The following is a 9,346-nucleotide window of genomic DNA, read 5'->3' as shown; positions in this document are numbered from 1 at the left end:
AGAGGTCAGGATAATAACTACCTTTGTGGGGGGCGGGGGGGTGTTGGTAACTGGAAGGGCATATGGGTAACTGAAAGGGCTTCCAGGATGCTGTTAAATTTCCGTTTCTTGACAGGGGTGGGTTCACTTTTGGGAAAATGTGTCAAGCTGTGCTTAAGAATTGTATCATATTTCATATGTATGCTACACTTCAATGAAGTTTATCCGAAAGCAAGTCCACACCAGGCTTGTTATAAATTGATCCTTGAGTAGCAGCTGCTCTTTGAGACATGGTGAGTCATTACACTTGAGGTTAATGTGAAGCCCCTTACAAGTGCAGAAACATTTGACTATTTGGAGCCTTTAGTTTCTATCGGGGGTTTTCTTGTTAGGGGTGAAACATTTCAGCAGCATCAGCTTAGTCTTTCCTCCAGCTAGAAATGTAAACTGTTAGCATACAAGAGCTCCCGGGCGTGGTTTTGGGGTGGCTTTGTTCCCGAGGTCCTTGGTGATGTGGGGGTAGCCTGAGAGGCACTCAGGGCCAGCCCCGAGGGCGCACTGCTTTAGCCCAACGCCTGACAGGAAGGAAAGAGAAATACGTCAGCTGTTCTAATGAGAAGAAAAATTGACTTCCTTCTCTCTAGAACAGTCCCTGGGCTCTTCTCTTGAAGCTGATGCAAAGGTAGGCTGAACTTTCAAGTCTAGCCATTTTGGCAGCTTGTTTTGGGGTGGAATGGGTAGAGATTACAGTTATTGTAACTTTTCTTAAACTGATGACATTGAAAAGGTGGGAAACAAAAACAATGGTAAATCAGATAAAGGATGACATGTAATTTTATTGAGTAGCATACATTTAAAATGTAGGGTAATAATGATTTAAATGGAATGGAGGAAGTACTTTAGAGGTAGTTAAAAAAACGAACCAAACCAAAAAACACTCTCCAAAAGCCATAAGGCGGGAATTTTTCTAAGGTGGCATAGAGTGTTGTTTGCTTTCTTCTTTGGCTTGTAAATTCTTATACATACAGTTTATTACTGTTTTGCTCTGAATCTTGTTTTGATTACCCATAATCTCCAATTTGGAGGTGGAACATAAATATAATTTTAAAATAAAAAAATTAAGTTAGCTAGGGCCTAATTGAAATTTCTTTCAATTAAGCTTCCTTCACTCCAAACAAATTTCTTGGCAAGAGGAGAGACTATGAGAGGAAAACGCACTTTAGATATTATGGATCTATTAAGAAGTTAGAACTGGTGTAGAAAAAGATTATTCAGCCAAGAAGACAATGGGAGAGTCTAACTTTTAAACTTTTCTGCCTAAACAAAGCATAAGGCTTTGGAATTAAACAGACCCAGATTAGAGTGTGACTTTAGGTAAATTACTTAATTGATCAAGCCTTGCTCTCTCCACCTGTAGAATGGGTGTACTTACTTCATTGTGTTGGACGTGGTAAAGAGGATTGAGATACGGTATGCAGAGTACTTGTGAAACTGGCCCCGAGTGAGTGCTAAATAAATAGTAGCTGTTGGTACAACAAACAGTATAACAATACTTATGAGTAGTGCCTATAATAATATAGTAATATGAATTCTCATTTCTTTACCCTTCTATAAGAAGAGGTCAAGTTTAAGCCATGAAAATCATGGATTTCTAGTTCAGTGTTTTACTCTCATTCTCAAATAGCATTTTTTGGGTTTTTGGTGGCCAGATATCTACCTGAACGAGAAAGAATAAATAGAATCAACAGTGAGTCACAGTGACCTTTCGGGATGAAATGCTCGTCCCACTTTTCTCCTGTCTCATGTGGGCTTCCAGTTTTCTAGATTTAAGCCACATACATGCAACTTCATACATAAAGGACAGAGTTTTGAGGGACCCGAAGCTTATATAATTTGTGGAGACTTCTTTAAAAAAAAGAATACAACACTAGATACAGGGCTTTGGATGGGGCCATGCAGGTGAGGGATGCAAAGCTTAAGCTTCACTGGCTTCCTGAAAAATCCACCTCTAATTAAGTAACGAGAAAAAAGGAATTTATAAAAGCACATCTCCATTTTGATGTCATACTTTGTGACAAACACACATGCATGTCGTCTCACGTTTGCGAAAATAAACCTGTCAAGCCTGCAAGTCTGAGCCCAGAGTGGGTTGGAACTAGAGACAGGAGCTGTTCTGTATCCATCTCCTTCCTTGGGTGGACTAGTGTTCTTTGTGGCTGCTACAGGCTTCCATAAAGAATACACACAGCAAAAGAGGGATGACATTTTCAGATAACACTTCAAGGTCAGTTGAGCCACTCAACTTTTCCCCTGCCTACTAGGCAGAAAGGATTGTGGCTGTGTTCTAAAACGGTGCGGCCTCTCAAGGAAACGGTTGTGGTAAAACAGTACAGCAGCGAGGCTGCTGGGCCCTGAAGTGACTGTGCTGTGCGCCGTGGCAAGGCTGTGGCTTTCAGAATGTTCTCTAGTTTCCCTTGAAAGTTAGGGTAGCAATGAAGTCACGTTCACACGCATGCACGCCCCTGCAATTCGCCACATTTCCACTCTGGTGTCATTTCCCCTCCATCACAGGGAGGTGGTGAAGCTTCATTTCCTTTGATCTGATGACCCGCTCAGAGAGGATGGATAATTGGATGAAAGGAACAGGGGGCCGCTGCCTGCAGGCAAAGAACGTTCCCTTACCTGGCCTCCTTTTGTCTTCTCACTCTCAGTCTCACGTTTCTTGTACTTTTCCCACTTGTCATTTTGAAAAGCCAAAGTCAAGCTTTGCTGTTAGGCTGAGGAAAGCAAGCAAGCATTGTTTCAAAATTCCAGCATATGGTCAGATATTTCATTCCCCTGCAAAGTGGTCCCGCACGTTTCCCCCCTGGAAAACGTTACCTGATGCCCCAACCATTTCTGCTCTTCCCATACAGGGTGACTTTCTCTGAGCATCCCCCTTCTCTGTAGATCCTTGGTTTTTATACTCATCCTACCATGTTATCACTTATCTGTTCGCATGTCCATTTTCTGGCTAGAATGTGAACTGCTTGAATGCAGAGACTGGGTCTTACTTATTTTAGATCCTCAATACCTGGCAGGTATGTGGCACACAGAAGGCCAATAAAATTGGTTTTTCGAATCAATGCACCAAATACCATAATCTAGTTGTGTTTGTCTGGATGCCAAATTTCCACTGGGATACAGCATAACTGGGTACAGACAAAGTGGAAATACATGGATTGAAGTACTGTGCTGGGTTTAGGAGGGGACCCACCCACCCCTGCCCCTGCTGCCTGCGTCCCTAACAATCCCAGAGAAATGGCTTGGTTTCCTGCTTTAGGGTCTTCCTGAAGGGGAAGATGGAGAGCGGAGAGGAATACTTCTGAGTCCTACTTGTTTTGTTCCAGCTGTTGATGTAGGGCTATATCCAGATGATTCTAGAATCTGGGTTTGATCCCAGATTGTCTGACTCACAGACTGATGCTAAGATGGGCTGGTTTGGTGTGGAGTGCTTCTCTCAGTGGCAGTGGGAGATTTTTTCCTTCAGAGTGGTGCTGTGGTGTAGGTTTTATTTATCTTTTAACTGTTACATAAAATTAGGCTGGGAGTGGAGCATTGTCAAACAAAAGCAGTTACTATTACAAAATTACAAAAATGCAGTAGAAAAAGGAGGTAAGGGCGGGACTCAGCTCCATGTGGGCGAGGACAGAGCCTGACTCCAGTGTTTGGGACAAAATGAACACAATGTGAGAATTTGCTGAGTGAGAGAGTGACTCAATATCATCAGGAAAAATGGATCTGGGAGATTTCATTATTCAAGCTCTGAGGTGAATTTTTGTGTGAGATCATTAAAAGAAAATACTTTTTAGTATGCTTCTCAAATTCTGAAATGACTCAGATTTTCCTGTGCTTTTCAGATTTCTGAAGACTGAAGCTCTCTAAGTGAGTGCTCGCTCCCCTGACTATCCTTACTTCCCACTCTACTGAATTCATGCTTCCTGCTTTGGCAAGCAAACTGGCATGTCACAATATTCACTGGGTTTCACAACTCAAGCCAAACATCAGGACCTTGGGTGATGAGGGATCACTGAAACCCCATGTCACCACTCAAAGGGACACTCAAATGCAAGATAGAACGGAGTCAGTGTCACAAGAGAGAAATGTACAAAGTAGAAAGGGGTTATCAATGAAGGAGCAATTAATTTTGATTGTAAATAAGGAGAAAGTTCCTGAATTAGGTAGCAATTAATCTGGACCTTGAAAGATTAACAATAATAATGATGATCTATTACTACTAAGAATGATAAATAATTACAGCTAACATCTGTCGATTGCTTATTATATGTTCGCCACTCTGATCTAAGTACATTCTATGTATCAACACATTTAATCCTCACAACAACTCTATGAGGGAGGTGCTGTAATTCTCTCCACTTTATAGACAAGAAACTAAGTCCCAGAGGGCTTAAGTAACTTGTCCCATGTCTCAATAGTTAGGAAGGGGCAGAGCGGAGCTGTTCACCCAGACAGTCAGACTCCAAACCGTGTTCCCCTGACTGTTCCCTCCACTGCCTCCAAGTACATCAGGTGTTGCTGGGCAAAAGGAAGGGCAGGAGCAGAGCATGGAAAAGGAAAAGTGCATGACATGCTCAGGGAATAGTCTCGAATGAGTTCAGCACGGGACCGTCGGAGCGTTTCGTGGGAATTGAGGATGGAGATGTAGGAAGAGAATGGATCAGGGAGGGTCAGGAGTGCCATGTTCGTATGACTTTAGAATTTGTTTATAGGTGGTGGAGAACCTGGGCCCCTTTGCTGAGGAAGAATGACACATTCTTACCTCAGTATTGTTACACATACTGCCCCTCACCCTAGAGACAGCTTCACCTTCTTCCCATTCCTCAGACCAATACTCCTCTACTCCCAGGCTCAGCGGGAGTCACCTTTGCCATGAAGATTTTCCTGTCCTCTCCTGTCCCCTGTCTTCCTCTTACTCCCCATCCATTGAGTACTTTCAGTACTGTCACTCCTGCCCCCGTTGGTGCCCGAAGCCATTTGCATGCAAGCTAATGGGTACAGCCCGCTCTGGATCCCATCAGCTATCCCTGTTACCCAGCTTGCGAGCGTTACAAATGCCATTCTTTCACCTTACTCTCACCCCAGACAGTAACACGTAGAGTAGTGAAAGGAACATGCAAACTCATTTGAGTAGATTTCATATCATTTTTTTATTATCTCCATTTTCTACTCCAAAACATCACAAAAATAGAAGCATCGAAGAGAGAAGATATATTTGTTTTATCCATGTTTTGAAGAATATGAAAATATTCCAGCATGGTTTCTAATTTCCAGCCAGTATAGGTGACCAGAAATGGAATGTGTAAAAGTGTACCTTATCTTGCTCATGCCGTGAGGTGGATGGAATTATCTCTGACTTTCTTGATATTTACCATGGGCCGGTGCTGCTTACTACCTCCATCTGCCACCCTAGAAACCTCTTGACTAGGAAGTCCCCTCCTCCCCCAAAAAAACTTTTAAAGAATTAAAAATAAGTAAATTGTTGCCATGGGTCTGGGGCGCCTTGTCTGGATAAATAGCCTATGAGCTAAGAAGAGTTTTGGTGAATCAATTTTGAGTGATTTGGAAGATGGAATACAGAGTGAAAACTCCAAGCTGACAGTTGATAACAACTTGTAAGAATTCAAATGCCAGCCTCACAGGGATAAGGTGCACAAAGAGCTCCAGATTCTGTTCAAGATGACTGAAAAGATGCAGCTGAAATAATTTAAATAATTTCTATGGAAAGAGGTACTCTGAGCCCTCAATTATAACCTGGAAATCAGACCTGAAATTGCATAAGCAAACAAACTCACAAACCGAAGCCCCCAAACCAAACCCACACCACTTAGAACAACAACAACCAACCAATTCTCTATTTCCCTCCCCCCATTCTCCTACAAACCCAATAATATGTTGAGAAATGAACAAGAGCATTATATAATTTAATTTGTAAATGACCTTAGAAATGATTGGATCCTCCAATTCAGTGGTTCTTAAACCTATGAGACCCAATGCTCACTCTTTTTTTTTTTTTGTCTCTTTTGTTGCTTAAGGAAGATTAGCTCTGAGCTAACATCTGTGCCAGTCTTCCTCTATTTTGTATGTGGGATGCCACCACAGCATGGCTGACCAGTGGTGGAGGTCCGTGCCTGAGATCCAAAGCCGTGAACCTGGGCTGCCAAAGCAGAGCGTGCCAAACTTAATCACTACACCATGGGACTAGCCCCCTAATGCTCACTCCTTGTGGGAAATATTTTGTAGTTCACCTTTTACTGTCTGGAAATAGAATTCATGTACAATATAACCTACCTTCACTGATAATGATAATAGTACAATGTGATAAAAGGAGAAATAAAATGGCAGTAAATTATAATAATCTAATATGTACTCATTTATGTAAACTACACTAGAAGACACAGGGAGGCCGTCAGATGTTTGTATACATGTTGAATATGATGTCTACAAATCCAGGCTTTTACCGTGTATGGTATTAGTGATTCAAATACTACAACTTTCTGAAATGATAAACAATTCTTATTAAAGTTCTAAATGAAACAAAATACAGTTTTCCTTTAATTTACACAATAGTTGCATTCTAAAAAACTTAGACTATATAAAAACTCTGCAAAAAACACTTTGTGTTTATATAAGAGTTAAATTCTGTTATCAAATAATTATAATTTTTTTCTAATTATCTGGTAAGATAGTCAACATTTGTATGGGAATGCAGGATAATTCATTGTCACTGTGACAACCAAAAACACACCACAAATTTCTAAAGATGAAAGTGTGGTGCTGCCCCCATTGAAAACCCTGAACGAGTCCCAGTGAGATGAATCAACTGCGGCTCAAATGTGTTAAGTGGGGTGTCCAAACTACCACACCAGTTGGGACACTAAGGACACTGCAACCAAAGAAAACATCTTCCTAGGTTTCTGTTCAATCTTGTTGTGAACGATCCCGGGGTGATGCTCTGTGCAGTACCAATTGCATCATCTCAAAAAGTCACCCCTTGTTTAGAGAAGATCAGGAGACAGATCCTCCAAGTTAAAGAAAAAAGTACATTTCAATCCAACAATAGAAGGCTTTACTCACGGGAGATGTTAACCAAGTGCTTGAATGAATGAAGGTTTATAGAAGCTAGAATCAAAGTCTCTGAGAGTCAAGAATAAAAACACAGTGGGATGGATGCTGAACACCCACCCATACCTCTTGTTTTCTAAGCTTTATCCCTGTATCAATGTGCAATACCAGAAGGCACCTTGTTTTGGTCTATATTTGAAAGATTTTCAATGAATTATAATTTGGTGTTATATCCTTAGCTTTAATTTGAGTTCAATATAATAATGGCACATGAAGCACAGTTTTGCATCTTCTGCCAAACCACTGCTCAAATAATTGATCATCTTGGCAGTCTATGCCCTTTCCACCTTGAGAATGTCCGTCTTGTTTTCTTTTGGTTTATCGGAACTGTATACACCACCTTGAATTCTTCTTTTGTTTCGTTCTGTTTTGTTTTGCCTGGGCTACCAGGAGGGTCAGAAACACATCTAATGCCCAAGGATAGTGACTCTTGCACTGCAGGTTCCTGGTTGAAGGACCTCCCCTTTTCACTCTGGCTGCTGATGTCTCTCCGATTTTAATTGTCCTCGATGTGCTTGTGTTGTAAGCAGCATCATATTTGTGTTGGACGTAGGATAGGGTGTAAATTACCAGTCAATTAAGTCACGATCCCTAAGCACCTGAAGAGTGCCTGGCACTTGGAAAGTGCTCAATAAATTATTTACTGAATGAATGGATGGATGGATCCAGAAAGAACTGAATTTCACTTTTCTGTAACTAGGAGTGAATGGCCACTAGGGGGCGGATGAGCTCCCACTTACCCAGGAAAAGGACACTCTGGGGCCCGCAGGCACGAAGTTGATAGAGTACAGTAGTGTTTTTAAATGATAATTGAATCCTGTATTTCTGAAACGTGTAAGACCTAGCCACCTGACGGAGAGAACATTCGAGGGCTCCGGGATTCCCCCAGTGAGTCCACTGGGTGGTGTCATTTCCAGCCCAGGACCCCTCTGGTGCTGCTTAACCCAGGAGGTGAAGACCAGAGCCAGAGAGTCGAGCCGGAAACCCACATGAAAAGAATGCTCAGTGCACAGGTCGTGTGTTTTGAGCCAAGTGCAAAAATCTTCATTTAAAATACTTGAGAATCAGACAGACGGATAGTTCTTGGCCCAGTAGTGTAGTTAACAGATTAGAAAGAAGAAGAAAGAAAGAAGAACAGGGGGGCAAGTTTAGAAGAAATAGGCTCATAATGTTGGTGACATGATGGACAATTTGCACCTTACCACTTAGCACTTTGATTACACGCTGTTTCATATTGCTTTCCTCTTTTCCAGAGACTCAGAGGCTCGGGGAACTAAGATCTGCTAGTTCCATCTGTTCATCCGGAAACTGGGGACCGAGGAGGGACAAGGCTTTGGCCCTGGTGGCGCAGTGAGTTACCAGCCAGGCTGGGCTAGAGCCCCAAGTCCTTGTCCGTTGTTGTTTTCCCACCATCTGCATGGGAAGTTTTTTGAGAGCAGAAATTTATGAGCACTTTTCTGAAGACTAGAGGCCAAGAGTATCCATCCCCTTTCAGCTCTACGTTTACCTACTTCTCATGCAACCTCTGCAATTTAGGTGAGCAGTGTATTTTAACTTTATCTTACAATAGAGAAACTGACAAATATAGAATCCCTTATGCCAGGGGTTCTTAGCCTGTAGGTCTATGAACTGGGATGTGAAAAAAAATGACCTCTTTTTTTTCTTTACTCTCTAACTCAAATTTAGCATTTCCTTCAATTATGAATATAGGCATCAAACCACAGTAGAACCAGCTGGACTTGTCACTGTCACCAAGAGAAATTACAGATATTTTCAGGCCACATTGTATGTTGCAGATATCTCAAAATATTGTTTATAATCATCACTACTTTGAAATTATGGTAGTATCACTGCTAGGTTTATTATTTCATGCATCACTGAACACATGTATTCCTATATTATAATTTAAAAATATCTCACTATAATCGATTTCCTTTGTAACCCGATGTATTTTATTTTATGCATTTAAATACAGAGGCTTCACCAGACTACTAAAGATTAAGAAAAAAAGGCTAGGAATCTCTGCTTAAAGAATAATCCTTTAGGGCTCTATTAACCTCTCATTCACTGATTTGCCATGGATCATAAATTAATATAATGTGAATTTCTGTTGAAGCCCAACAAAAGGAGTGTTCTAAAGCCTTGAAAGTAAGTCTTATTACTAAGGGATTCATGTAGATTTGAT

The 9,346-nt window shown here is 41.4% G+C and overlaps 1 protein-coding gene across 1 annotated transcript in view; it reads left to right on the top strand.

The window, feature by feature from the left end:
* The first annotated feature begins 573 nt into the window (after positions 1–573).
* SYTL3 (synaptotagmin like 3) overlaps positions 574–9,346 on the top strand; it is an 80,450-nt gene continuing 71,677 nt past the window's right edge. Inside the window, exons 1-2 of the mRNA XM_058534064.1 lie at positions 574–661; positions 8,415–8,697. The gene's annotated coding sequence lies outside the window, so the exon portion shown is untranslated. The remainder of the gene's footprint in view (positions 662–8,414; positions 8,698–9,346) is intronic.

The sequence above is a fragment of the Diceros bicornis genome, chromosome 39 (assembly GCF_020826845.1).
Source record: "Diceros bicornis minor isolate mBicDic1 chromosome 39, mDicBic1.mat.cur, whole genome shotgun sequence".
NCBI classification, from domain to species: Eukaryota; Metazoa; Chordata; class Mammalia; order Perissodactyla; family Rhinocerotidae; genus Diceros; species Diceros bicornis.
The sequence above is the reverse complement of the archived record's forward strand: the minus strand, read 5'-3'. Positions and strand labels throughout refer to the sequence as shown.